Source organism: Homalodisca vitripennis, unplaced genomic scaffold, assembly GCF_021130785.1.
Source record: "Homalodisca vitripennis isolate AUS2020 unplaced genomic scaffold, UT_GWSS_2.1 ScUCBcl_5249;HRSCAF=11894, whole genome shotgun sequence".
In the NCBI taxonomy this organism is placed as follows: domain Eukaryota; kingdom Metazoa; phylum Arthropoda; class Insecta; order Hemiptera; family Cicadellidae; genus Homalodisca; species Homalodisca vitripennis.
In genome coordinates this window covers 4029-28001 of record NW_025781369.1, presented here as the reverse complement: position 1 = coordinate 28001, position 23973 = coordinate 4029, and the positions used below count along the sequence as shown (strand labels likewise).

The following is a 23973-nucleotide window of genomic DNA, read 5'->3' as shown; positions in this document are numbered from 1 at the left end:
GGCAGTTAAGAATATCAAAACCCCTATCCTATAATCCAATCAAAAAGATATCCTTAGTTTTTCCTTCTCTTAACTAACCATAAAATTACACAGAACAGGTTAGAAATTATGGTTCTAGGGTATGATTTTACTCTACATAACCTTCATAGAAAACAAACAAAATGAAATAAACATCTGAGAGTCTAATAGCAATATAGTAAATTACAAAAAAGAAAGAAAAAGAGAAAAAAAACACATGACTTGGAAAATGCAAAGACTAACGGATTGTTCTTAGTTTGGCCGGCAACCACAAGGTTCATGTTTAAAAAGTGAATACGGCAAATAACTAGAATGAAGTCATAACAAGTGTACTACGTGGCCGCGTTATAAGTTTATAAAGGCCAGCCAACAGGCAAAAAGAAGAAAAAAAAGACCTGACTGAGTCACCTGACCAATATGGCGATTACATCATTGATGCGTTAGACGAAAGGCAGTTTTGAGAATTAATTTCCTTTAGTTTTATCTACCAAATTAGCTACTTATATATGGAGAATAATAAACATTGGCCAGTGGGCATTGTAAATTATTGTATTACCTTTGAAGAGATGAATCATTGATTATGGTAGAGAATTGCATTAATAAGGTGAGTAGCTACTTGTTCTTTTTTTTTTCTCAAGGCTAAGAAATACTCAAATCTTGCCGACTATTTTAAAATATGAAATGATTGGCTGAGTGGCAAAACATTAGTTTAATATTATATTAACCCAATGATTAACTATCAGCCTTCAGAACAAAATAATAAGGTTTCTAAGTAGTGGACATGACAAATAATGAAGTAGTGGAACTATTTTTCTGTGCTGAGCAATTTTTCCTTGATAACTAGTTTACAAGATCCATTTCATCTTGTGGAGATTTTCTTAATGGAATGTGTTAATATTAAGTGACGAGAATAACAATATTGATTAGCTAAAGTGAAAGGACTAAAAACTAATAAATCTCTCTGAAGGGAGAAAACCCTTCTTTATGGTGGAAAGGCCTCAGAGCAGTTGGTAAGCTCTCGGGATGGATGCTTCCAAGTTGGGTGATAGCCCTCAAGTAGGGTGTTAGGCTATAGGGTAGGGCGGTAGGCTCTCAGGTAAGATAGTTACCTATGTAAGTTTTTGTGACCCTTATGAACATAATGTTTAACCCTGGATCCGCAGTTGAAATTCCTGTAGCCTAATGACAAGCACCATTTTGCTAGTTATGCACACCTTTATTCAAACCTATATAAAATGTTTATTATTGAAATAAAGTATACACTATTATATTTTATTTTTAAGTACAAAACAAGGAACATTTAGCCTATATGTAGTGGGATTAATTTTTTAATTTAAATTTAGGGTTTTGTTTTTCATTTTAACCCTCCGAGCGTCGGCCTACTTGTTTTAAGTTAACGGCACTTTTCTCTAAATGTCGCTGTCTTAAAATAAGACGGAGGGCACTTGCCGATCAAATTAATTCAACCCGCACTATTATTGGTGTAATATTATATTAACCCTTTGAGTGCCACATCGTCCCTAATTTTGACGGTACGAAAAGTGCATAAAGTGCCAGCGTCGCCAATTTTGACGTTTCGTATTTCGATAATATTTTATATAGTACAAGATTATTTTGGCCAAATAATCAGATGGCTGTATTCTTCCAATCTATCAATAAATACGAGTTTTATGTTGTTTCTCTACTATTTTATCTGTGAAACTTATGTTGTTTGGGTACTTATCAAGAAGCCACTATTATTGGACGAGTTTTCCTTATCGGGGACAAAATAAATTACAGTATTAAAAACAACTGACTTTATTTAACCTATTTTGGAATTTACAAGTTATTACGACAATCAATTAAATAAAAAACTATAAGAACAACGTTTCATTATTCGAAAATGTCAGGTCATTCGTGTGTCTATTTGGCGATGATTTGGAGATAGGAAGTATGACTCATCGAGTATTTTTTGATTCATTATAGAAGAAGGAACGTATAATGAAGTTTATTTTGATCTCTGATAAGGAAAATTCGTCCGAAAAATAGTGAGCTGTGATAAGTACCTGTACGATGATTCTGTCTTCTAGTCACGCGACGTAGCGGACGAGTATTGTGTTGTGTAACGGCCTTTCTTGTTGTTTATGTGCCGATAACCAAGCATTTGAGTAAATACAAAATAAAATAGTAACTTATACTGTATTTCTTTACAAAAGTAATGTATGATTTAAGTTGTGTTCAAGCGAAAAACGTGAATTTTCAGTGTAAATGTTATTAGTGTTTAGTAAATGTAAACTTTTATGTAAATATGTTAGCAAGTATTTGTTTCTAAATTTACTAATCATATTTATTGGTGTTGTATTAATGTTTTATTAGATGTATTGGAAAAATTACATCATTACTAAGTAATTTCTAAACTCTGACAAATGAAGTACAGTTTATAAAATGTAGGTACTAGGCAGCATTTTGTTAATACATATATTGCCATGCCTTTAAAATTCTAGAATAAGATATTACGGTAATTATCATATTAACGGCCGGAGCGGAAAAATACGAGTTTTGCGTTATTAACTTATTGGAATCGTCCAATAGAACAAAAAAAGTATAAGGTTTGATGGAGTGGAAATGAGAAATAACGAAGTTCTAGAACATAAAAAATTAAATAACTATTATTCAGTAATATCTCCATGTTCTACATCCACGTCTAGCGTCACGTGACCTTTTGTGACCAATGACCGTGATTCAACCTCGTGATGATGTCATCGGTTGCGCCGCCATCTTTGCAAACGTAAATGAAAAATAATACTGAAATGAGCAGAATTTTGATCAAAATGAACAATGTTTTTCTTAATTTCGAGCAACAAATTAATTACTTGTTATCGAAATGAGACGAGTGCCTCCGGCCATCAGCGCGGGCTTTGGCAGCACCAAAGGTGCTGCCGAAGCCCGCGCTGATGTCATTTAAAGAAAAACATCCCTCGAGATAAGTACCTGTAAAGTACCTATCAGTAAAATATAAAATTCTAGAAGGGCTGATCAGAAATATAAATTGAAATGTAATGCAAAGGCAATTATGTAAAGTAAAAAAATTTAATAAATCATGAAAAACTCAAATATAAATATATAGATGGATATTAACAGAGAACACTTACCATTAGTGTGTTGGTGGATATAGCTGAGCAGCAGCAACAAAAAAGTGGATTTTTAAAAATTGTAACATTTAAAACTCTTTCTTACTAATTTTTCTAATTTTCCTATCGCAACGAAACAACAAAGTCTCCTGGTTTAAAAACAACACGCGACTGCACGACAAACAAATACACTCATTATTAAAAATTCCATGTTCAATTAAAAAGAAAATAATTTCGTTTCGGTTAAAACGTAAACTCTTTACGTGCCCTACTAAACACTCCGACACACAATTCACTAGGGTTGGTCGAACTAGTGGATGGTTGATTTACCTACTGAACACGATATCTTGTGAAGAACTGACTCTGCCCCCGAGAACTCAGATAACAGATACGTTATCAGGCTGCTATCAGTTCCGGCCGCAGATAATATTCAAGTAAACAGATTATCCAGACACAGCACACAAACTGAACATTAAAACATTAGAAACTTAACCACTTATGAATATACCCCCTAAAATCATGTTATTTGTCATTTGCACCCCCTAGTACTATATATATTTTTTGTTCAGGAGGGTGAGCAGAATACGTTGGTAATGTCAAATTCGTGATTTGCCGCCCCGGCCTTTTATCTTACAGCTACGGATATTACACATGGGTTTTATTTATAATCATATGGCCTTTATCATGGTATAAAGAAACAAAAAATCTTAAAAATACCATATACACACAAATTAGGTTGAAACTTAACTTTTTATACAAAAGTAAAAAACTTTTTTTATAAATACTGAAATTTTTATATTTTTATAAATGAAATGTTATTTGTAACGATATGTATCATATTTTGCATTTAATAAGAAAAAAAACAACAAAATTATGGAAATCTGTTTGGTAGTTATGTTAGAACAGCTATTTTCCCAAAAGCTTACAAATATGTGAAAAACACTGTGGCACTTTATGCATATGCCTTCGGAAAATACCCGTGGCACTCAAAGGGTTAATAATATATAATATTATAATAATATAACAATAGAGTGTTTATTTTAGAAGAGGGCCTGTGTTAGCAGAATGGTACAAACAAACAAAAAACCCGAAAACCAGTATACCTTTTGTCAACAGCTTGTCATGCCTAAGACCTACGGGTTCAAAAGTCACCATGAGGCTGTAAAGCCATAAATGATACAGAAGTATAATTTATACATGGGTGGAGTGGACATGAAAGATAAATCTATCTATCACATATCATGCTTACGGACCCCCACTCGCTATTGGAAAAAAATCTGTTATAATCTCCTTGACATGGCAATTTTGACTCCTTCGTCTTATATTAAAAAAACACAGACAAGCCTATGCCCAGAAGAAAATTTGTGATGGTTCTAATTGATGAACTCACAAGAACAGCACCAGAAGAAGTAGCCCCTCAGGTTGCTCCAACATCAGTAGAACATGTTATTGTTGTGTTACTTAACAATACCAAATTTAGGCAAATATTCAAATTTGTGCATATCCATGTAAGTTTGTATAACATTATGAATATATTCGCAGAACCCTATAACCCTGTATATTTATGTGTTCATGACTAAATTTGCTATAATTTGCCTATTATGAAATTGTTCTAGAAGTAATAAACTAATAGGCTAACATGTGGATACTTATATTAAAAAAATATTTTTTCCCTTTCACAGGCTGTTGCAAAAAGAACATTTTTTTATGTAATCATATTCTGTGATTCTTTACAAGAAAAATGATTTAGGCTATAATACTCTATATTTAAACCATTCTTAAGATTTTTTATGAATTATGCAAAAAAAGACTGCAAAACCCATAAAAACAGGTGGACGTTTAGGGAAATATGATGGATGCTCGGAGGGTTAAATGAATAAATTAAACACACAATATAGCCTACCGTTAGAAAATGCTTAAAATGAAGTAAATTTACTATGGTAAAAACTGTCTAATAATAATAGTTTACCTGATTTATTATCACAATTCAGCCTACAGAGCTGTGAATGTTACTAAATTATTGTACAATAAATGAATCACAAATAAAGGATTGTTTACCATAGTTTATACGTACAAGCGTAGAATTCACAAATACAAGTTTAGAATACACAATTATTAGTAATGCTGGTGCATCAATATGGCGGCTATAGTCCTCTCGAAAGTTTGATAACAAAATAAACATTTATAATTTACTTATTCCTTGAAGATATCTATACTACTTAATGGCAAATTTCATAAGAAAAAGTTTGATGTAGTTTGGTACCAGCAAAACTCAAATTATGTAAAACAACAAAATACTAGTGACTAGTCTATCATTACAGATATGCATATGTCACAAACAGTGGTTGCGTCGAAGTTGTTTCTTCGCAACATACATCAACGAACAGATGTTTGAAGCAGATGATCTTATTGAGAAAGGAATTCTGTAGCTAAACTTATTCCTAAATGAAATTTCCCATGGCAAAAGTATAGGGAAAAAGTCCTGATTTTTACATTCTCTAAGTGCGCAACTAGACACTGCAAACTAAGATTTATTTTGCAAATTTATAATTTTGATCCATACTTATTACGCATTATTATTCAATAAACTATATAAAATTAATCTGTGAAGTATCATGGTTAATTTGGTGTAATTTACTTTTGCCCTACTTGTTTTATTTTTGGAAGCAAATGTTTTTATTAAAAGATGACTACAAAATCGACTAGTGACTAGTGGTTCAACATTGGAGAAACATCTTTTAGCAGTTATTTTTTAGTCCCAGTTGTCTAACAGATGGAGGTTTAATTACTGTTTTTCTCATAGGCAATCTTAAAACTAGATTTTGTTAAAATACAAGTATTTTAGGTCTAAAGGCAAATTATGAAATTCTCTAAATTAAATTTTTTAAGGTTTTTCATGAGCCTTTTTTTCTCTAATATTGCTATCCAAGTAACACTTTTTAAGTAATTACCATTATAAATTTCAGCTGCAGTATAATAAGTGGCCAACCTACTAATATTCATGATTATCGAATTGTCGATCGCTGCAGTATAATAAGCGGCCACCGCCACAATTGAATCATGATTATCGATACTATCAAATACAACATTAACCTATAAATAATTGCCAGCTGTTTTTATTTCATAACGTACTGAGTATGCTAGTCATTGCAAGCTGCTGTTATTTTGTTTATGTAGCAGGTTAATGACAATGAGAAGAACAATGGTGATGAATATGTAGATGTATGCTCGAAAAGTATTTTTAAATATTGAGCAATGTTTTACATATAAACATTGTAGATTGACTAAGATTAACTTCTGCAAACACCCTAACTATTGAATTGCAGAGCTACAAAGAAATCCTAAAAAAAATACTCAGAAGTAACTGCATTGCTGACCATCTTGTAGTATATATATGTATCTACGAGATGTAATGATTATTGGTAGGTATCCATTTGAGCATTTTTTAAATGCTATCACACATGTCTACCTTGTGACGTAATCGTAAGTACTACGTGACTCAAGAGTAGTTTAAATACAGTTCAGTTATTTTATACAAATTTGAAATAAATACCTTTCTATTACATGTATAAGTTTTACTTTTAAAACCTAAAATTAAACTCAGATTATCGTTAGAAATTTATTCAATGTAAAATCTGGTTTGGAAATACATTCTAAGTGAAATCATATGTTAGGTTATTGACTAATGGCAGCAAGAATAATGATGTATGTGTGTTCTTTGCTTCACAAGGTCTCACATTTAACCTTTAAAATAGTTACAGGTAAGTAAATGTTATTGTTTTGTCTGTAAGTATATTAGTTATATATTATATTTTAATTTATAGTTCATATTAATTTTTATAAATTAATTTGTAAGATTTGAAATCAGAAAACCAAATTGTTCTTTGAAATATCTATTACTTTATTTGGTTCGACATCTTCCTTTTAGTATTTTTAGGTTGGATGATCATAAATATCGATGATATGATATCATTCGATAATCATGATCTGATTGTGGCAGTGGCTGCTTATTATACTGCAGCCTCATTGATATTAATAAGTATCAAATCCTCAATATAACTAGATAAACTAAATTACGTTAGAGGTATTTCAGATTATGGTATAGTACGGCAATTTTTATATCTTAAATAGTAATAATTTTACTATAAATAAAAAAAATATCTAGGCAATGAAGATTCTTTGAGCATTAGAAATATTTTCATTATTACCACTAGTGAATTACAGCACGGGGTAAAATTATATTTTAAAATTAAATAGAGTTAGAAAGTTTAAACCTTTACCAACTGTACTCTTTCTGATACTTCTTATTTATTATGACGGAACAAATCTAGTGGTGAAGTTTGATACAGTTATTTGTGGATACTATGTATAAGTTCTCTAACATTTAAATTTAACCACCAATTACATTTTTTACAGTGTTAATGAACAGGTAATTAATAAAAACATTGACTATAATTGTGTCTGTTATCTGTTAACCATGCACTTCACATAATGAGGTACTGGATTTTTTAGTATTTAAAGATATTTGAAGACTTATATGGCACAATATTTACGTGACAGTTTTAAAATATCTAAATTCATAATTATTTTCAGTTAGTGTATTTTAAATTAGTTACAGCATTCTAAATGTTCATAAAGAATTTTGTTTGTTTCAGGAAAGGTTTGGAGGGTTGACATCAGAAGATCACATAGTTACACTACTTACTCCCTACTGCAGTCTTTTGCATGGATTTTTTCACAACAATGGATAACACAAAAATATGTTTTCTTTATTGCTTGTTAAAGTACGGCTAACAAGCCCAATGCAATTGGATCTGAGGTCTTTTATCTCCCCTTGTTAGTTGCCATGAAATTGCAAGCTTTAACAGAACTCTGCTGGCTTTCTGGTGCCCACGTCTTTCATATCACAGGGCACAAGAAAAGCCTTTCTTATCCACATGAGTCAACATTTTGAGATGGCTGGACGGACCACACAGAGATGGTCTGCCGACTCCTATTGCAAAATCTACAAACTTCTTTGTCACTCAGTCCTAGTCTCTTAAGGTGTTTCCAGAGAGGCCCATGATCCGTTAAATCTGAAGTCTTAGTTGTTCTTTTGGTAAGGTCAAAGCCATTTTGTTACCTTCCTGTAGCGGGTGTATGAATAGTTTTGACATTCTTAATCCTCGGGAATTATGCTTTGAAACTTTTAACTTTTTATTCCCTATTCTTTACAAACCCCTTGTCATAACTAAAGGCCATACTAAAACAAGGTCCCAAACCTATCAATGTGGATTCTGCCCTCTTTCTTGCCAGTGAGTGCCTCTTCATTTCCTCTGATGCCTTGGCCCGGTACTCACACCAACTCTACTTGGTTATATTTAGTTCCTTTAACATGTGGTGGCAACTAAACACCAGCATTAGATTAAACTTGTAGTCTCTTAATAGCTGCCTGGCTGTCTGAGAGAATAAGAATTTTTTGCTTTATTATATTTCTTGGTTATCATTAGTTGTGCACATTCTTATATGGTTCCAACTTCTGCTTGAAACAGTGGCTATTGAACCTAAAGCCAGAATATGTCTTATGCTTGGCTCTAAGACCCAGTCCCGAAGCAGTCCCCATTCACGAGCTATCCATATAGAACACAACTAGCCTCTATCCTGAGAATCTCTGACTTTCTCCAGTGACTCTTTTTTACTTCCTGTAGTAACATTGAGTGGTATTTCAAAATTAAACTTGGTTTTTATGTCTGAGACTGTATAGATTATGTCTGATTTCTTTATTTCTTTTAGAATGGATATGTGTCGCATTCCATTTGTATTTTTTAGTATTTCCTCTTTATGATTTCCTTATTTTCTAAGGCGATTTCCACAACTAAACAATGCAGTGCTGTTGTTATTGTGGATTTTCTGAATGTAAACACATGCTGATTTACATGCAAAGGGGAGTTTCTGATTACCTCATCCCTTACATATCTGTTCAGAAATTCAGAAAAGGCAGTGAGACTTTTTGGTGTATAGGAGGTTTGGTTAGTGTTGTCTCTGTTTCCCTTGTCACTAATGAACACAACGACTTCTTGACGACTTTTGGGATATACTCTAAACAGAAACTTGCTCTAAAAGTTGTTACTAGATGTGTAGACACTATGTCTGCCCCTCTTTGAAGTAGTGCGGTGTAAATCCTGTCTGCCCTGGGTTTTGAATTGTTTAAAGGACGTAATGGCCCATTCTACCGTTTTGTTCTTTTTTTTTATGAAAATTTTCAAGCAGGTGTTTTGGCCCACATTCCTTTCTTGCGTGATCTTCTAATGCGCGGTACACTAATTATCCTCTCCCCTATTATATTCTCCCTGGGGAAGTGGGTCCCAACAGTATGTGCTTTGTTTCAATTCATTTTGTTATATATTCCTCTTTTTCCAGTGATGCTATCATGCTCCTTTGTTCCCTCTGTAAGATGTTTTGTACTCTTGAGGCTTTTGGAAGACGTTACAAGTCTTGATAAAACTTCCTCCAGGATTGTGTTGTGCTTCTTAGTTCCTTTTTATATTTTGTATATTTGCCTTTCTGTACTTTTCCCAGTTATTGCTCTTCTTAACCTTGTTAAAAAGATGGCACGCTCTTGCCCTAAGGATTGCAAACCTACCAGGATACTCCTCTTTTATACTTTTTAACCTTAAGACAGCAATTTCCCTCAAAAGCTCCTATGATAGCTTCATCCAGTTTTTGAGTATACAGTTCTTTGTTAGCGATGCCCATCCCAGTCATTTGATTTATAGTGACAGTAGTGAGTGTCTTTTATTGCGTAGGCCCCAAAATCAAATTAATGTATCTATGATCTATGTAGCAAGGAGATTTACCCCCTTACATGTCAATCCGTCACCTCATAGTTTGCATAACCACTAGTGTTAAATCTAGAACCTCCCTCCTTGATCTTATTACAAAGTAAGGTTTGTTTCTTGCATTGAATATATTTAGATAATATAAAACAAATCATGTTGTCATTTCTCACCTCTTACATTAGGGTTGTTACTTCCCCAGACGGCATGGTATGTGTTAATATCACATCCTAACACTGATGCCTTTTCTTTGGCAGTATATTGTGAGTTCTATGTCTGGAGGAGGACAATCTCTTCCAGGATTTGGAAAATACACTGAGTCAGCAAATATATCCTGTTTTCCCCTTGAGTTGGTCAGTAGAACTCCCACACTTTCAAGATCTGTTATCAACGTTATCGGATCAAAGGATCAAAGTTATCGACTCTCGTCGGCTGGAACGAAAGCATTTTACACGACATGGCCTTCATCTGGATGCCACGGGTAAGGAGGTTTTGTGTGGGGACTGATTGCACAATGTGTTTCTTCACCATTTCCTCAACGCAAAGATCAGTTGGAATGCCAACAGCCAACAACAAGCGTCGCGCTTCCATACACTGGGAATTTCGCCGGTGAAATCGGGAGTCACGGACATCATGCCTTCAGTTGACTCTTTCGGCTGCACTCCAGCCCCAGTTGAGCGAACCACTGCGACAGCGTCGCCGCCTCTGGATTCCTTGTCGGAGTTTTTTCCTCCCCTGCAGCCCGGTAGGAGATCGATGTCGGGGACAGGGAGCCTTGGTGATGCTGACTCGGAGTATGGTTCTGACAAGAGGATACCAGTTCTCGTTAACGAACGTTTTTTAGATGTAAGCCAGCAAGTAGAGGTAACCAACCTTGTTTAGTTAATGTCCCGATTTCTAGATTGTGAATGTTCTGGGTATTAATGTCTCAGTCCGTATAAATGTTCAAAACAACAAACTCCAAAATTCTTCACCTAAATAATTCAATATTTACGTCAAAAAAAATCGATGAAGTGGAGGTTATTATTGGCTACCGAAAATCCGGATATTGTTTCATTTACCGAACATGGTCTGAAAACCGATGAAATAAAAAATGTGAGTTTTGATAATTACACGCTGGTATGCTCATATTGTAGAGGAGTTCGTAAATCAGGAGGTGTTGTCATATTTTGTAAACGTGACATATCCTCTGAAGTCATCGATCTCTCTCATCTTTCAGAAGACATGAACATGGAAGTTTGTGGGGCTAAATTCACTTTGAAACAATCATTTACTTTCAATATTATTGGATTATATCGCTCCCCTAACGGAAGCAAAAACGTCTTTTTTAACAAATCGGTAGAACTTTTTGAGCAACTAAGTAGAAAGAACAATCTGATGATCCTTGGAGACTTCAATATTGATTGGTTGGACCATTCAGTAGCTCTCCAGGACATGAACGACCTCTTACCTTGTTACGGTCCTGAGACAACTAGTTAGCTCTCCCACTCGTGAGGACTTGGTCTCTGGCAGGCAGTCATTGCTGGACTGGGTGGTGACTGACATGCCGGAGGGGAGGGTGGCTGTTGAGGTGTTCGGAACAGGACTTTCTGACCACTTTGCTCAGCTCGTCTCGGTATTTGGCACCGTCGGGTCAGTCGTTGCCCAACACACGTCCTAACCGTCAGTTAACCTCAAATAACATTTGCTTGTTGAACCTCATGTTATCCAGGGAGCCGTGGAATGACATAAATCAGTTCCTGCCAGCAGATAATAACATTTGATAGATTTTTAACAAACTTTTAGTTATAATTTTGAAGTCGCTTGTCCTAAGAAATTAAGTTAAATTAAAACATAATCACAATAATAAAAAAGTGGATTACTAAAGGTATAGTAACTTCAAGCAAAACATTAAATTCTTTACATTTCAATTTAAGAATAAGCCCAACACAAGAGAAAAAGAATCATTATAAATGCTATAAGAAGCTTTACTCTAAAGTTATAAAAAATGCTAAGTCCAAATATATGTTTGAAACACTCTCATTATCTTCCAATAAAGGCAAAGACGCTTGGAAACTCATCAAGCCGAATGTAAGAAAAGGTTTGAGTTCGAATTCTGAATTGAAATTGAGATTGAGGGACGTATGGTAAAGAACAAGCAAGAAATTTTGTGACTCATTCAATAGGCATTTCACGACAGTGGGTGAAAATTTGAATAAAAAAAATCGGCACGAACCTCCTTTACAGTTCCAGGTGCAGAACTACCTGCATGATAATCCAGTATCGATGCACCCGGTGACCCCGGGGGAGGTGGTCTCTGCTGTGAAGAGGTTTAAAAAACAAAACATCCTCTGGTATAAGTAATAAAATCTTGCATTGAAACCATAAGCCAACCTTTGTCTAACATAGTTTCAGCTTCTTTCGGACAGGGCCGGTTCCCTCGGGCACTGAAGAGCACAGTTGCGATTCCAATACACAAGGGGGGGGGCATTGTAATACTCTGGATTCTTATCGTCCCATTTCTCAAATTTCTACCTTTAGTAAGGTCTTCGAGCTAATTTTTCTTGTGCCGATTAAATTTTTTCTTGAGTTCGAATGAACTTCTACATAAGAAACAATTTGGATTCACGACGGGTAAAAGTACCGGAGAGGCAATAAGTTTTTTCGTGTCGGATATTGTGACCGAGCTGGATCAAAAATCGGCGGACTGTGGGGGTTTATGATGGATTTGACAAAAGCGTTCGACTGTGTCGGTCACCCACAGCTTCTGGAGTGTCTAAGGTGTCTCGGTCTGGGGCGCTTGGCTCTACAGTGGTTGAACTCTTACCTAACTCAGAGAGAGCAGTGTGTGCAGTCGAGGGTAGTCGTTCATCCGTGGGCTCCAGTCAATTTTGGTGTCCCCTCAGGGTTCGATCTTGGGACCCAGTACTCTACAACCTGTATGTAAACAACTTACCCCAAGCGATCCCACATAACCAGCTTGTTATGTACGCTGATGACATAGCCCCTCGGGTTTTCTAGCGGGACAGTCGAGGACTTAGAAATTAATAGTCATATAGTTTTGACACAGCTGTACCAATTTTTAAATAATTTAAATTTGCATTTAAACTTCAAAAAGACAGTTTTTTTGGAATTCTCAAAACGTATGAAAGATAATTCACCTTTTATTCTAATTAATAATTCAGTAGTACAACAAAGAAGGTGTGTCAAATATTTGGGGGTACAAATAGATGATGACCTCAGCTGGCGAACTCATATCAACTGTGTATGCCAGTCGCTGTCTTCGACTGTATTCCTCATGTCCCAACTTGCCAAATACCGTAACAAGTTTCTTCTTAAACTTGTATACTGCTCTCTCGTTGAGTCTCGCTTGAGATATGGCCTGCTGGTCTGGGGCTCAGCTACACTAGCACAAATTAATAGAGTGTTTTGTGTTGCAAAAGCGTGCTGTTCGTGTACTTGCTGGACTGAAAAAAAACGAGAATCGTGCAAAAATTGCTTTTAAAGAATTGAACCTCTTAACGCTACCGTCATTGTATATTTTTGAAACAATAATGTTTGCAAAATTTAACAGTGTAGCAGTTAACTGATGGATCCGCAGTACACGAGCACAACACCCGGGCTCGAGTAAACCTCCGCCAAAACTCCACACCAGACAGTTTGGGCAGCGAGTTTACCGCACAATGTCGGTGCCAGGTGCTTTTGGAGACTTCCTGAACCGCTGAAGTGCATCCAAAATAAGGAAGAATTTAAAAGAAAATTAAAGGAGCATTTAGTGGCGGGTTGTTTTTACACGGTGGGAGAGTTTTCTAGTATAATGATATTTTTGTTTTTATTGTTTTGTTTTTCTTGCATTTATTAGTTGGAATTTGTAAACTTATTTTTTAATCGGGCATAAACTAACAAGTGTAAAGTTGTGACTCGTTTTAAATTCTAAATTTTAAGTTTTTTTTTTTTTTACAAATAATTATATAATTATGTAGACTAATAAAAAAATATTTAGTATAATATTTACTGTTGTATAACCATTGTATTTTTATTGTTTTAACTTTATAACCTATGTATATACAGCATGTACTTGACTCTGTCATACAACAAAAGTTGTCTTACGACATTAAAGGAATTTGAATTTGAATTTGAATCTCTAGTTGTAAATTTGGAAATAGGGAACACGTTCACACGATTAGCCACTAGAAGACGCCTCTCTGGTGTTACATGTGTATGGTCATAAATAAGTTTGCTCACCTTGTTTGGCAGTCCCTTATTTGTTCCTCTCCAAACCCAGATCCGATACAGTAAACCCTTAGCTCAGGAATATATAAGTAAATACTTGTTTTAGGAATTAATTCTTCTTTCGTTAGTTTTAGGGGTTCAGAGAATGATGAGCTTAACAGCCCTTCCCTTTACTGAGACCTGTGCACTTTCCACCGTCTCTATCTCCATTGCTTTCACTACTTTCTTAGTGTCACTAGGACTCCTACCGATACTTTCGTCTGTGATGGACCCTTCAGCTCCAAGTTGGACTAACCAGTAAGGTTTTTTATCCTCTGAAGGTAGAAAAAGAGTCAAGGAGGGACAGGAAAGAAGTTGAGATACTACTAGATAATTCTAGCGTCGAAAGTAGAAGAAGTAGGCCAAGCAAGCCAGTTGAAGTAAAAGATTGAATAAGTCTATTTCAGGAAAATAAATAAAAATAGTGCCTCCTTGAAGGAGAATGTTACAAGTAACAAAAGTAATAACATACTCAGCTCGGGTAACCTTGTGGTTGCTGTCCACTTACTTATAAAGATTATGAGCTCCCGGGTGGTTTAATGTCTGTCTTGCATCATGGGACTTTCATATAATTACTTTCAGTTATTGCATAAGTTTATTCTTTTTCTGATTACTGTAAGTAAAACAAGGTTAGAGTACTTCAGACTACGTAATAAGCTTTGCTTAAGCTATATGCAAAATTTCATGTCTATAGTTATCCTGTAGAAAACAACACATATCCTATGTCCTATATATCCTCCTTTTGTTTCCACCTCATGCTTCTTTGTCCCTATGCTTTTGCACATCTGCAAGATCGCTGCCGTTTCCTTACGCCTTACAAAGTTCTTTTTCTTCCAGTTACTTTTTTATCCCTCAAAATTCTCCTTCAACTCTATCCTTTTCTTGACTTAAAATCCATTAAAACATACTGCGCTATTCCTGCTCTCTACAGTAGTAATACCTCTCATCTTCGACTAGGTCAAAATCTCTTAGTTTTACTTTAAAATTACCGTGCGACTCACAAACTGAATTGTGTAATAAGCTTTTCCCTCATTTTACCCTTTTCTTCTATCTAACATCGGGTATGTACTCAGGTGTTCCTTCTTACTTTCCTCCTATCTTGTCTACCACTTACCCAGAGTATCATCCCTTCTCTTTCCTTTTATTTATTTCAACCAGTTGTGACTGGGACAGACGAAGCTGTAGTAAGTAAGAAAGTTTATAATGTTAGCTGAAAGATCTGAGTGAGATATGTCAATGAATATTTTATCAATAAAGCTACTTAGATCCTCTACAATGAACCCTCAATACATGTATGGCAAATAAATAGTAAATGAGGTGGTAAATGACATTAACGTGGTGCCCAGTAACTTCAATAAGTACTTTACGACAGTCGCTGAGGAAACCTTAAGAAAAACTATCAACAATCTTATATTAGTTTTACCACACTTTGCAGTAAATCGTCTGTCAATCTACACCTACTAATCATCACGTTCTCAGTACTCTCCTCAGCCTGAAATCTGGTTCTGCCTGAGTAGATTAAATTTATGTACAAAAATTTTAAGCTTGATCTATGCCACCAAAGTCATACTATTGCTAACAAATCCATGTGGGCGTTTGCCAGTTAAGTCGGCTGCCCACATCCCCCCAAAATTTTTGATACGCCAAAAAGTTAACCTACAAAGATCCCCAAATATTTATTTTCTACTTTCTAACCATCTAGAAATGACAGGGGTGACCACTGACTTTTGTACGACTTCTATGTTCTTGTTCGCAAATTATTGTTATGTTTACGTGACACCAATTCTTTACTCTATAAAACCTGCTTCTGATTATCCAATCTACTTCTGTACCTGCTATTTAGTTCAACCTGTCTACTATTATCTAATCCAGTGAAATTATCCTAACTACCACTCACTGTTTCATGAGAAATGGTGATATACCTTTTTATTACTCCTAACAACAACTTTTTCTGCGGGTTTTAATCAGTTCTGTTCTCTCATCGGCCCTTCATCCTCTATCCCCACATCTTACAACTTTACACCATCATTTCCAGGTCTCTTATGTACAATCATCCTGGAGTCTCGCACCTAATTCCCTTGTGAGTCTTAGCCAGTGTTTTCATTTTCCCTAGAGCCTTTATCACACTGTCTACCACCGTCTCGCACTGTCCGCCGAAGTTCATGCCGCTCTGTATAACTGTCTACTCCTTGGTATTTTGTTTCACGAGATCACTGGATTCTAACTTCCCACGTGTCCACTCTTTTGAACTGATCCACAAGTTTTCCTTTCAACAGCAATATCATCGTCTTTTCCTTGGAGAAGGTCAACTACCTCTGTACTTCCCACATCATCACCATCCCTGGTGCCTCTGTAATTTCTCATCAACTCTGTACCAGTTTCCACTTTTACAAGCAGCAACACGTCATCCGTATATACAGGGTGGGGCAGGGAAGTATCCCTAACTAAGGTAAATTAAAAAAAAAAACGAAAAGTGTTAGAACAAAACTTTATTGTGGCATCAAAAGGGTACAGATGGAAGTTAATTCTTACTTTGTTTTAAACAATACATCATTCAAGTGATGTCCCTCATTGTCAACACACTGATCTAGTCTGGTTCTGAAGTTCTGCATAACTCTGCGAAGCATTTGTTGTGGAATGCGGGCAACTTCAACGCGAATTGCATCCTTCAAGTCTTGTAGGGTTCTGGGTCGATGTTTAAACACTTCACTCTTGAGGTATCCCCATAAAAAGTAATCACACGGAGTTAAATCCGGCGAGCGCGCAGGCCATGGAATGTCACCATACCGGGAGATTAATCGCCCGGGGAACATTTCCCTCAAAACAGCCATCGAATGTCTAGCAGTATGGGCTGTGGCACCATCCTGCTGAAACCACACTACTCCAAAATTATTCTGTTGCAATTGTGGTGCAAGAAATTGTTGGAGCATGTTTACATACCGCTCGGAATTGATGGTAACACAACGATTGTCCTCCTCGAAGAAATAAGGCCCAATTATGCCTTCACTGCTGATTGCACACCAAACAGTCACTTTTACACTGTTTAGAGGCCTCTCATGAACTACCCTAGGGTTTGCACCACTCCAATAACGCATATTCTGCTTATTAACAACTCCAGAAATGTGGAAGTGCGCTTCGTCACTAAACAAAACTCGTGCATCATGAGGCAAGTCAGCAATTAAAGTTTCACATGCCTGTACTCGTTGTTGCCAGTCCCGTTGTGTGAGTTCTTGAACGATGACCATCTTGTATGGATGGAAGTGGAGTTCTTCGTGGAGAATACGACGCACAGTGCGATTAGACAATGCAAGGGCGGATGCATGCTTGCGGGCAGAACGCTTAGGAGACTGCAAGATCGATCTTCTGACACGGTCAATGTTTTCTGGAGTTCGGACAGTTCTCCGAGCCCCAACTCTCTTTTTCACTACACTACCACATGCACGGAAGTTTTCCACCCACAACAAAATTGATTTGCGGTCAGGAACAGGGTTGCGAGGGGGAATCCGATAACGAGTTCGCAGCGCACGCTGCACTGCAACAATAGACTTATTCTGAGAAAAATACGTCTCGACAGCAAAAGCGCGTTACTCATTCGACCAAGCCATGTCTACAACTGACAGCGCTACTATCGGAAAATTCCGTGGCCACAGCGTCATTCGAACCTACCCCCACTCCTCCAACATGTCCCCACTACTCACAATGCCACCTCGAAAGTAGGGATGTTTCCCTGCCCCACCCTGTACTTTTGTTGTCACTCCAGTCTCGAATGACAATCTCAAGAAACAATCGAAAAGTATACTGCACAACAGAAGTCCTACCAATAAGCCTTCTGGGCATCCTTTTGATGTAACTGATAGAGCAAGAGCCCGCGACGCCCAGGCATTCGTTATTTCATAAAAGCTGACAACTTGTCAGTATACGAGTACTATACAGGTATAAACGTACCTCGAGTATGGAGCCTAGGTCGCGGTGGCTTCGACAGGTAACAGGTAGTAAAGGTGAGTGAAATCACAGTTTAAATTCGTAATAGTGTAAAGCTCAGTTTTTATACATTTCAACATTAAACAACGATAGAAAGCTGCATGTTCGATGCCGGACACTTAGTATAGTTCCAACCCCCTGCCAGGCACCCCTAAAGTACGATTAATAAAAATAGTACTTTCGTCATATTATAAAACCTGAAGTTTATATATGTTATTAGGGGAACTAAAAAAAAGATATTTTCTCAGTTCCCAGACACTTTCTATGGTTCCTTCATGCAGCCAGGCACCTCAAAAGTTAATCTAGGCGCGAGAGATATACATACAAGCGGGTGCGAGTGAGATAACGCCTGCTTGGTGTCGATCGACGAAACTTGCTGATATGAGTTTAAGAGCTGATTAATTGTTACGATCGATCGGTAGAGCTTTTCAATAATTTTTACGGAAACTTAAAAAAGAAAAATGTAAAGAAGGTGGTGAATTTTTAGGAAACATTATTGGAAGTTCGAGAGGTACACTATACAGAGGGAAAATCGTTTAGATAGCAGTAAATCAATTGTAAAAATAATTTATTGAAAATTCATAAGGATACAAAGTTTAAAAAATAATATTTTAAACATGAATGATGCAATTAAAAACAAAATTTAATCATCAACGTCGTCGACTTCGGTGTCATCCTCATCACTGCTGCTGCCCACTGAGGATTGATCGATATCGGTTTCAGGGTTTTCGCCGTTTTCTGTAATAATTACACCAAGTTAAAATAATTACCAATAGCTTATAATTTATTTATAAACATTCAATATTATTATTTATGTGAAACAGTTATTAGAGAATCGCTTACAAAATTCGGAAGCTGATCCCCTTCGAACCATTTAAAATTGTATCGATTGTCCTCCAGCACCCATCCGTGTTTGTCTGGTTTATGTGTTGTTGGTGTTTTCAGGTGAGCATTGTTCCAAATACAACAGGTGTAATTTGCTCGAAGAAAATGCTGCAGTTACTCACTTTTACAAGGTGGTAGATTACTGGCATCGAAATACCGCAATTTCTTTCGATTGAAAGCTTCATTGACATCAGAGACTGTGTACGTATCGATAAACATCTGGAGTCTTGCTGCATCAACATCAATAATATTTTCAGCGTTATATGTTTTGCAAATAAATCTTTAATATTGAAAACGTTCTCTTGTTCAGCTTGGTCTTCAATTATTTCACTGTCACCGAACTTCATGAAAGCTTTCTGGAACTCTTCACATTTTTTAAGTTGTTTGTAAGGTTTTAGTTTTCCTTTCCTGAATAATGCTGGATTATAATCACAACCTGTAATTGCGTGAAAGCCAGGTAAGCTTCGGCAAAAAGATTCTCCCAACTTAGTGTGTATCTTCGTTAGATCCACATATCTTAAGTTGTTCCCTGTACCTGTCAGCATCCAAACTGTCGAATCATGTTTTAGTCGGTGTAAATGAGCGAACATAATGGCAGCAATATCAATATCTACACATCGGATGACAATATTCGCGCTAAAGTTGAAATTACACACATGATTTATTATCCATTCTTCACTTTCGATCTCAGACAGTTTCTAAGGGTTTTTATTGCTTTAGACGAGGTTGACATCATTGAGGTTGATTCAGTATGTTTCTTCTTGGGCGTTCATCTGGATGCTGGTTTTTCTTGGCGTCAGCATGTGGAGGCCCTTTGCTCTAAGCTCAACTCGATATTGTTTTCCTTAAGATGTCTTTCAAATTTTCTGAAAAGTAGTGCACTGAAAATGGTATATGATGGTTACTTTTCCTCTGTGATGTCATATGGCATAATGTCATGGGGAAACTGCTTCATCTTCTCTGTTACAAAGAGTATTCAAATTGCAAAAGAGGGCTATTCGTTTAGTGTTTGGGTTGAGGGGCCTGGAGAGCTGTAGGCAAGTGTTTCACCAAGAACGTATACTAACCCTCCCCTCCATTTTTATCTATTCCGTATCAATTTACACTTTTAAACACATTACCGATTTTCCTACCCACAATCATATATATCCCACCAGAAATAAAAATAGTTTAACAGTACCCCACCATAGTAACAATATGTTCCGCAAATCAATAGAATATTTAGGACCTACAATTTATAACAGATTGCCAGATTATTTAAAAGCCAGCACTTCACTTGCATCTTTTAAAAACAAACTAAAAGACTTTCTTGTGAAAAACTGTTTTTACTCACTCTCTGAATTTTTGTGCCCCACCCAACCTTACAAGTAAAATATCATTAGTACTGTTTTTCAATATATTTTTAATTTGTAGTTTTACCAGATATAGCAATATTTTTAGTATTTAGTTATTTTATACATATTGACAATTCTCGATACATGTTAATGTTAATGAGAAATAAATGATTTTGATTTGATTTGATTTGATTTGAGTTGGAATGATCTGCACTAAAATAATGACGTTTTCGGAAGTTTATGTGTATAAGATGGTTATCAATAAATGGAGACATTTCATCTGTTGCCCAATGTAAAATTTAAAAAATCTACAATAGCTTCTTTAAAATTCGAATTCTTCACCTCCTTTGCAAAATCATTTGGTCGAAGTTGCTCGGGTCCAGTAATTACGTATTCCAACTGTGCCGATTCTAATCGTTGATAACGCTCATAATTTTTAATTGATGGTGTAAAATATTGGTCAAAGATTACATCAATTCTTAGCGCTTTCAATTGTGTAAACATTTTTTTTTAATATCTCCAAACTTCCTCGGAACGTTTTTCATGGTGTGCAACAGGAAAAAACCATTAATTATTAGAACATCAATTTTTTGTGGTTGCTCGTGCTCTACCTCTTTTTCCAAACATTTCATCAATGCAAAATTATCAGTTTTACAAATCGTGCCGTCTAAATGACACATTGATAAAATCTTTGATATATCTACATTATATTCTATCGATATACCCAGCATACGCCCAAAGAGATCTCTTTGGATTTTAACTTCTTGAATTATACTATCTACTCTCACATTCTTCTTTTGACCATAATCCTTAGAAAAGTTATCAATAGATACTTTTTTAACAGCCTTCTCAAATCGACCAATGTCAGATTGACATTCAGCGATAAATGTTTTAAGATGAAACTCTCCATTTGACTCAATATTCAAAAGAAATTTCTCGACAGGTGGTGACGCAGCTTTTCCCAAAGAAATATTAATTAATTGATCTTTCGGCATATCTTGGCTGAAAGGATTTATAAATCGCTCGAATGTGGCTATAAAGGTTTGCAGTTGTTTGGTGTTCTTCCGCATGCTATGAAGATTTAAATCTGTGCAAACATCTTGATGAGTTTGTAGTCCTAGTACGTGATACAGTTCACTTATTATTGTTGATCGTACATCGTGGTTCCGAGCCCATCTTTGCCGTGCCGAAATGGAATTTGTGAAATGTATAACGCCAGTCAGCCTTCTGGCAGCGTCGGTATTTATCGTTTGTTCCAAAACCAAGTCAATAGGCTGTCTTGAAAATGGCTTGTTGGTTCTTTTAATACCGAAGAAACCTTGTTGAAATCCTTCATATAAAATAATAAGGATGTGTTTCTGAGACTTTTATTAAATTATCATTGTATTTAACCATCCAGCGAGAATAATTTTGTTAATTGCAGATGAAAAAAAGAATGGTAATTTTCGGCAACATAGCTTTAAAAAGCTCGAAATCTCCAGAACGAATACTTCGTGAAACGTTGTAATGATATACAAGATTTATATATATATATCATATAACATTGGAATGTTTTTCCCATGCTCACCAATTAAACTTTGTTGCTTATAAATTGCATAATCATTCATTAGTTCTTGTAAATCTTCATTTTCAATGTTAAATGATGATAATTCATAGCTTTGCAGTCGTTTAATTTCCTCAATCATGTCGTTAGTCACACTTGTATTGTTATTCAGAAGAAAAGATTTAAAATGAAGAATTTCCAGTCCTAATGCAACCAAAAGGTACGTCCACACCGAACGCGCAGAGCTGCGCCGCCCTGCGCCGCGCTGCGCAAAGCATATTGCGCTGCGCGAAAACTGCGCGGAACAGAGCGCCATGTTCGTAGTTGCGCGGCTGTGATCCGTGTTGCGCGGGCTACACAATCACACCACCGATGTAGACAAATGGACCCGGCAACAGCTGCTTCGGTTTTTTTATTGTTATTAAAATGATCTGTTAAAAAGAAGGAGAAAACCACGTTGTCATTGGGTGACGCCCATACTGAGACGTCGGGAATCGTATGGAGGGGAATCCATGCTTAATGATCTCCGTATTGGTGGGCAGTTCAAAAATTTTTGCCGCATGTCGTCTGAAGATTTTGAGTATCTTCTAAATTTGATTGGGCCAGAAATCACTCGACGGGAATTTAGAATTCTAATTATAGAAAAGCTATAAGTGCTAAGGACAGACTGGCGATAACTGTTCGCTTTTTAGCAACTGGAGACTCTTTCACAAGCTTGATGTGCTTTTTTTTTGACAAGCTTGATCCATTTTTTTTATTGCTGGAACTCATATCCAGGAAAGTGTAGTTCTCCATTGTAATTAGCAGGAGACGGACATAGCCAGACTTACACTGTAAGTTATCAGTGAATGATTTCCTTGTTAAGATAAACTATTCGTAGAAACTAGTGTCTGAATTTCCAAGAAGAAGGGGGCTACGTCACACAGATCTGATAGTTGGCGCATGCACACTATGGTTTATTATAATGCCAACAGGACGCTCAAGATTTACCCGACCCAGGCTTCAAGATTAGTCAAGCAAAACTGATAAGCGTTGACTGATTTAGAGGCTAACCGCTACCGTTGTATTATTGACCAGCCTTCAACTTAAAGTAGGCGAGCAATTAACATAAGGTCCCCTTGTAAGAAAGGTGCAATCCATAATTTTACGGGGCGCGCTTAATATTACAAACTTTAAATTTAACAACCTAATTAATTTAATAATCGACTTCCAAAAATCGCAAACTAATAAATAATGAAGTTTACCATTGAACTTTCCCAAAAAGGTAAACCCGTGTCTTCATTACGATGGATATAAATATAGAGAACACCAGAGTACTCTTGGTAAATGGAGACATAAACTGGCGCTGTTTGGGCCGCACGTGTGGTGCAATTCTGTACGGACTGACCAAAATCGAACTGAACTGACTGTGTGCAATAAAAAACACAGTGGGTAACGTCACCCTGTTTACTATGCACACATTATCACAATCACCTGCCACCCACTCGCCCCTCGCCCAGCATCTTCCTGCTCACCTCAATGACACCAACGTTATCACCTCTCAATTTCGGAGCTGATTAATAAAAAGAAATGCTATACTGTAGAGACTCAAACTGATGACGACAGCCTTAGATCTAAAGATCAACTTCTGGCTAGAATATCCGAATTAACTGACAGACAGTCTAGCTTGATCTCGTATATCCAGGAATTAAAAAGGCTCCCTGGAGATAGCAGAAGATAAACCCAATAAAAGTACAGCTAAATCAGTAACGGTAGGTGAGGAGAATGAGATATCAAGCTGCTGCGACAACAGTTACTCAAACCGAGCCGCTAAGGTGAATCTATCGAGAATTTGTAGAGATTGTAACGTAGCGCAGATCAAAATGGCTGAATTTGAAGAAATTAACTTAGGATTTCAGACTGAACTTGTTATTGTTAATGAAAAAATATAATGACCTCCTCAAATTGCACGAAGAGCTTCTTCTTACAGTTGGTAAACGGGAAAGGAACGAGGACAGTCTTGTTAGTAAGCCCGTTGGAGATTCATTCTGCCAATA

General features: G+C 36.3%; 1 long non-coding RNA gene across 1 annotated transcript; it reads left to right on the top strand.

Annotated features, from left to right (window-relative positions):
• The first annotated feature begins 309 nt into the window (after nt 1–309).
• On the top strand, nt 310–10292 carry LOC124373289. Its single transcript, XR_006923417.1, has 2 exons — nt 310–622; nt 7784–10292. It is a non-coding gene; the product is annotated as an uncharacterized LOC124373289 (long non-coding RNA).
• Nucleotides 10293–23973: the final 13681 nt, after the last annotated feature.